The 7,123-nt window shown below is 37.4% G+C and overlaps 1 protein-coding gene across 6 annotated transcripts in view; it reads left to right on the top strand.

Moving 5' to 3' along the window:
- The first annotated feature begins 509 nt into the window (after positions 1-509).
- Positions 510-7,123, top strand: part of LOC128694032 (BTB/POZ domain-containing protein 6) — an 80,063-nt gene continuing 73,449 nt past the window's right edge. Inside the window, exons 1-2 of one of the 6 annotated variants that reach the window (XM_070090800.1) lie at positions 510-760; positions 5,565-5,654. The gene's annotated coding sequence lies outside the window, so the exon portion shown is untranslated. Of the gene's footprint in view, positions 761-799; positions 967-5,564; positions 5,655-7,123 lie in introns of those variants that run through there. The other 5 variants (XM_070090796.1, XM_070090802.1, XM_070090799.1 and 2 more) reach the window with 5 other exon arrangements.

The following is a 7,123-nucleotide window of genomic DNA, read 5'->3' as shown; positions in this document are numbered from 1 at the left end:
ATAACTGCCCGGCTGCCCGGGGAGGTCTACTGGCCCGGAGGTTAGCCAGAAGATTCCTTGGTGTACTTCTTAGTGTAACTTGGTAATTTGGTATTATATAATGGCGGTGTGCCACTGTCATCGGGCAATGATTGCTACCGAACAATGACTGCCATCAATTGATATCAACTTACACCAGAGAGCACTGAGTAGTCCTATTGGCCCGTCCCTTTCAACTTATGTTCATCTGACCTCTTCTATATATATTCTAGCTACTCTGTATTAGGACTGAGGAAGCCACTCATGGAGAAACGTTTCCTGAGTAAATGTCTTGATCAGTGCGTCTTTTTAAACCTGTGGGAAGAGAGGAAACCAGCCCAGTTATTTTGCTAACAAATTGTATCCCATGTACACACGCCATTATTGCCCCAACCCAAGCTTAGCGGCGCAGTTTCGTTGTTATAAATAAAACGGAGTAAGAAAGGTGATGATGAATCAGCCAGGAATGAGAGTGGTAGCGTTCACAAACACTCAACACAAGTAACCCCTCTCTCACTATATTATTTAAATATAAATATAAATAATACTTCCACCTTCGAGATAGCCCTTAATTATATCCTATTCTTCGTTAGAATAATCCCCGAAAGTAACATATGTATTTTTCTGTTCTTGAACGTGTAAATAAATCTTGTAAACAAACAGGTGAGAGAGATACTTCTTGGCAGCAGTGTAGCAGAAGACTGTAGACTGTATTTGTCTTGTCCTTGCCCTCGAGAAACAGGTGAGCAACAGCACACTGTTTTTCCACTTAATTTAGCTCAGTTGTTTTTTTTCTCGTGGCTGTGTTTCATTAGATAAGTCCAGTAGACTTGCAAATGGAGGGGCGTTTCTCTATGGAATAAGGCGTTAAGGATATAATTAGTTATTATGGCGGCTTTTTAGCATGTGAGGAATTAATATTGCTGTATATACCGGCCAGCTGCCCCGGTAAACCATAAGTTATTATTATTTTTAATCGATTATTTACCTCCACTGACCGAAATTAGATTTAGTTACATTGCTTTGCAGGAAGATTGATATGTAAAGAATCCATATTGTGTATCTTATCTAGCTGGTATTCTATGTAATATTACAGTTTAGTGTTACATTAGTCGTTTTATATTATGTCTTCAGAGTTAATATGAGTTTAATATAAACAGCCAGTTGCTATATAAATAAATATGTGACTTAATAAAGTAAGTAGCCTTAATTGGTACTTCTTTTTTGTCCATAATGGTTTATCAAAGTAACTTGATTATCAAACAGCTTCTTGCCATATTTCCATAGGGAAATGCATTAAAAACAACAGGAATCAAAGCAATGGGTGCCATTGCCTGTGGGATGTCTTTGGTCTTGGGACAGTCCTTATTTAATAAAGACATACTGTGTAGGCAGGACACTTACCATCAAGACTGAGGGTACAGTATCATTGTGGTGACCTTGCAGTGAAAGGACCCCAATGGGAATAAATCACTGACTTTTTTTTGGGTTATCATAGGTAATCTACATATATGCTGATATGTATGATAATTTATGTAACTGTGTGTACCTGTACCTGAATGAACTTACTTTCCTAAAGTAAAATGGGTATAAGCTTGGTCTGTACATGTGGGAGAGTATAAAATTATTGTTGGTATACAAAACCAACAAGTTGATGAATAAGGCACATTTGCAACACTTGGGTATCTTTATTGCAGAACTATTTTGCTTGCATAACAGGATTCTTCAGTTGGAAACAAATGAATACAGTATTGTATTCTGTACTGTATTCACCTGTATGTGACCGAACAAGCCTGTTGTGTGGACAAAATGTTTTTGTAATAATGATACCAAAGTGTTGCAGATGTGCCTTATTCATCATGCTCAAAGAGTATGTACATGTGAAACTGTATTCACCCATATGTACTCAATTGTGCATGGGGTTACAGGGGTCATGTCCAAGTTCATAACCCTGCCTCTTATCAGAATTGCTCCAGTCTATCATCATGGGCCGTATCATACCTGTTCTTAAAATTGTGAATGGAGCTAGGCTCCACCACCACCACTTCATCAAGGCCATTCCATTTCCCAACAACCCTGAGGCTGAAGAAATACTTCCTGATATCCCTATGGCTCAAATGTCTTTAAATTTTAGCTTTGTCCCCAGGTATGCTATCAACCATGCCTGAAGCTCAGTTGATCGTGCACTTCCCTCATACTAAGTGTCCATGGTTCAGTCCCCAGCATGAGTGGAAATGGGCATATTTCCTTACACCTGCTGTCCCCTGTTCATCTAGCATTAAGTAGGTACCTGGGTGTTAACCGACTGTTGTGGGTCACATCCTGAGGGGACAAGATTAAAGACCTCATTGAAAATAAGACAGGCAGTCCCAGATGTTACACTGACTTTATTGGGTTATCTTGGGTGGCTAACCCTCCTGGTTAAAAATCTGAACAAAATTTTGTCACTCTTCTCTTCCTGCCTCTCGAACAGCTTATCCCAGTCTACCCTATCAGTTCCTTTTAGGTATTTTGTATATTGTTATCATGTCTTCCCTGGTTCTTCTGTCCTCCAAAGTCATTAGGTTCAAGCCAGTTAACCTCTTCTCATAGCTCTTATCCCTTAATTCTTGTGAGTATATATGCATGCGAGTGTACTCGCCTGTTTGTAGTTGCAGGGGTCGAGTCACAGCTCCAGTGAGCATGCATATGTGTGTGTGTATGCGCACGCATGTATTAGCATGTGTGTGCCTGTGAGCATGTGTGTATGAGAGTGTGTGCATGTGGGAATGTGCATGTAGGAGCATGTACATGTAGGAGCATGTACATGTAGGAGAGAGTGCATGTAGGAGTATGTGCATATGAGAGTGTGTATTCATGACAGTGCATTTTAGTTTTTCAATTCAATTCAATTCAAAGTTTATTCTCTATAAGGATTACAATGCTGAGTATACAGAATTTGGTTATTGTGTGGTTTACATGTAGTAAAATAATAATTACAGAGTGTACCACTAGAACACCTAGCATGGCTAGGCATTTCGAGCAGACTTAGTTTAATTCCTAATTTTAAAGTATTACAAATTATGAGGTAAGCTGGTATTATGGCTAAGTGACTAAATACTAGTTTGTGAGTTTAGCAATGTGAATGCTTTTGTTTTGGCATAGTACATAGTTTCAGTATTGGAGTATCACAGGCCAACTTATGACTAGTTTGGATTCATTATTTTAACCCTTTGACTGTTTTCGACGTATAAATACGTCTTACGAGCCAATGTTTCTGACGTCTATATACTCAATAATTCTAGCGGCTTCAAATCAAGTGGGAGAAAGCTGGTAGGCCCACATGTGAGAGAATGGGTCTGTGTGGTCAGTGTGCACCACATAAAAAAAATCCTGCAGCACACATTGCGTAATGAGAAAAAAAAAACTCTGATCGTTTTTTTGGAATAAAACGCCGACTTTGAGGTGTATTTTCGTATAGTATTTATCGTTGTATTCGCGTTTTCATGGTCTTAGTTGATAAAATGGAAAACATATTACAGAAATAGAGATGATTTTCATTACTTTTACGATGAAAACGACCTTGAAACTGAGCTCAAAGTAGCGGAAATGTTCGATTTTTACCAATGTTCAAGAGTAAATAAATCACACCACACGTCCAATACACGTCAACTGGGGAGTCTAATATTCTTTCACTAGTGCACTGATATTATTTATACCATTTTTACAATAATGCAGTCGTCTGCATAACAGTAAATTTTGTATTTTTTTGTATGAATAAAAAATCAAAATAGAAAGCAATAATAATATAAGAGGGGCCTAGAGATGTGACTAATGAACAGAGCATATGTTATTTTAGTGCCACGAATGTCTACCTTGTTTATTCTGGACCCTATTTTGAAATTGGCATCTTTTTTATTTTGCGTGAAATTGGCCAAATTGCCAATTTCTGACCACCATATTGGGTAGTCCAAATTAGTAAATGGGAGGTTTCTTGTGCTCAGCTGATAGATAAAATGGAGTTCTAAAGAAATAGCTATGAGTTTGGTCAACTGGAACAATGGAATTGGCTGAAAATTGGGCTCAAAGTCGGCGAAATCGCCGATACGCATATGTCGCCGAGACCGCTAACTTCGCGGGAGCATAATTCCACGAGTTTTCGACCAAATTTCAAACTTTTGGTGTCATTACCATCGGGAAAAGATTCTCTATCATTTCATAAGAAAAAATAATTTTTTTTTTTTTTCAAAAATTGAGCGACATAGAATGACAGTTTCAGAGAGGGGCCTGAAACAGTCAAAGGGTTAAGATTGAGATTAATATTTCTGTTTATGGACAAATGGGTGAGTGAGTGTAAGTGTGAACCACCAGGTGGTATTCATGTTGTTAGTTGACGGGGTGTATCAGGGAGATAAGATGTTTTCTAATGGTAGTTTTGAAGGTGATGAATGTGTCTGCAGTTCTAGGGTTTTCAGGTAGGGTATTCCAGATTTTAGGGCCTTTGACATACATTGAATTTTTGTAAAGGTTTAGTCGGACACGGGGAATGTCATAGAGATGTTTGTGTCTGGTGTTATGCCTGTGGGTTCTGTCACAACTATCAAGAAAGCGTTTTAGGTCAAGGTTAATATTGGAATTTAAGGTCCTGTAGATGTAGATTGCACAATAGTAAGTGTGGATGTACTGAACAGGGAGTAAGTTTAGATCTATGAAGAGTGGGGGTGTGTGTTGCCAGGGATGGGATTTAATGATTATTCTTACTGTGGCTTTTTGTTGGGTTATTATTGGCTTTAGGTGTGTTGCTGCAGTTGATCCCCAAGCACAAATAGCATAGGTGAGGTATGGATAAATAAGTGAGTGGTATAGTGTGAGAAGGGCATTTTGCGGCACATACTATGGTATCTTGGAGAGGATCCCAACTGTTTTGGATACTTTTTTGGTTATGTGTTGGATATGGGTGCTGAAATTCAGGTTGTTGTCAAGGTATAGGCCTAGGAATTTGCCCTCGTTATGTCTGGTAATTGGAGTGTTGTCGATCTTAATGTTAATATGCGCAACTCCTGCTCTGCTACCAAACATAATATAGTAGGTTTTGTCAGTGTTAAGCGTAAGTTTATTGGCTGTCATCCAAGTCGATATTTTGATCAGCTCCTCGTTAACAATGGTGTTGAGGGTGGCAAGATTAGGACGAGAGATGACATAAGTCTTGTCGTCAGCAAATGCATTTTTTTTTTTGTATTTGGTCATTTGGTGCATATTTGGTGGTCCCATACTTGTTTTTGGTAAAAATTGATCAGGAAATTGTTATTTTTCTTTTTGATTTTCTTTATTTATAATGTGGCACTACAACATTAAGCCATTATATTGGGGACAGGTTCTCATAAAGCAAAACTGTTCTCATATATGCCCCTATCTAGTAAGCAAAACTAAACTAAGTTGCTGATCAGGAATTACATACCGTATCTTGATACAATATACGTAGTTGTATATTTATATACATCTACATATATGCAGTAATTTCACATGCTTCTCATGTTTAAAAAATATCCTATTTGTGTGTTTTTCAGACCCACAATTAAAATGTACTTACCATCGCCAAGGCCAGAAATGTCATCCATCATTGTTAGTAATCACAACAATACATATGCCTAGATCAGGTAAGATACAGTGTATAGATAATGTGTCTCAAGATAAATTTCAGATATTTTTGACCATAAGTAATGTTAAAATGGATATGAATTAATCTTAAAACTTTCTCTTATTAGAATTTATCTTTTGTTCTCTTAAATATTTATTGATTATCCTATCTTATAAACAGTATTTTTCTTACATAACACTTTGTACTTATGCCTCCTTTCAGCTCCTTAACATTAACATATTGTATATGAACCATCCACACATGAAAGGAAACTTGTGATGATATTTCAGTCCATCCTGGACTGTTGTTGAGTCACACCTAGCAGTAAAAAGTAGAAAGGACCAAAAATCAGGTCAGGAAGAGGGAGGGAGGGAGGAAAGAGGAGTGAGTAGTCATAGTAGTAGTAGTATTAGTAGTAGTAATATTAGTAGCAGTAATATTAGTAGCAGTAATATTATTAGTTTTAATACTAGTAGTAAAGTACTTGTAGTAATAGATGTAATAGAGGTACTACAGTAGTAGTAGTATAGTAGGAAAAGGAGTAGCAGTGCTGTAGTTATAATAGAATTAGTTGAAGTAGAAATAGTAGAAAGAATACTAGAATTAGTTGTAGAAATAGTAGCAGTATATGTATATTACATCTCAGGGTGGTGGAGAAGCAGGTGACTTCACTCACAAATACATGTCTCCAAGATGCTCACTTACAAAGGTGATCACAAGTACACCTACCATCCAACTTACGACCTGCTCGACATACAACGACTCGACTTATGACCGTGTTTTTTATGCCAAATTTCTGGGAAATAAACAAGTGTTTGTGTTGTACACAGTGTTTATCCTAAACCTTACAGTATAAAATACAGTACTAACAGCATAAAAAGTAAAGTAAAACATGAAATACCAAAATAAAACAATAAAATAAAGTCATTACAAAAATGTTATGTTGATATTCAGTAGTAAAGTTCGACTTACGTCCATTTCGACTTATGACCGGTTTCTCAGAACCGAACTCGGTCGTAAGTCGGATGGTAGGTGTATTACCTCTGAAAAGTAGCGTCCTTCCTCTCTGACTTGCGAACAAAATCTTGTTAACAACCCTCTTGATCACAACAAGAGAACTTTCAGTATTAAACTTTGTGCTTTGCAATCCCTGTCCACATGACCTTGATCTTGTCAAATGTTTTTGTGATAACTGTCCCTCTCTACCTTATTTCTATGGGACTCCTTAATCTCACAAGCCTAATTTATATTCCTCTATGCCCTAACATTTCCTCAAAAGAATGTCTCTCATCTTCCCTCCTGGCTGCTCAAACATCTCATTTCATTTCTTGGCTCTTTTTCTCCTGCTCATCTCTGTCACTCAAAATTTTATTGAACATGTGTGACCACATACTACCTGTAAGATGTAAGTCTTGATGATGAGTCTCTCTCTTTACTAATGTTCATCTTGATGAGGTTCTCACTGAGAAAAGGCAAATGGAGGGCTAC

Source organism: Cherax quadricarinatus, chromosome 33, assembly GCF_038502225.1.
Source record: "Cherax quadricarinatus isolate ZL_2023a chromosome 33, ASM3850222v1, whole genome shotgun sequence".
Classification (NCBI taxonomy): Eukaryota; Metazoa; Arthropoda; class Malacostraca; order Decapoda; family Parastacidae; genus Cherax; species Cherax quadricarinatus.
Note: the sequence above shows the minus strand (reverse complement) of the source record. Positions and strands in the feature narration are given on the sequence as shown.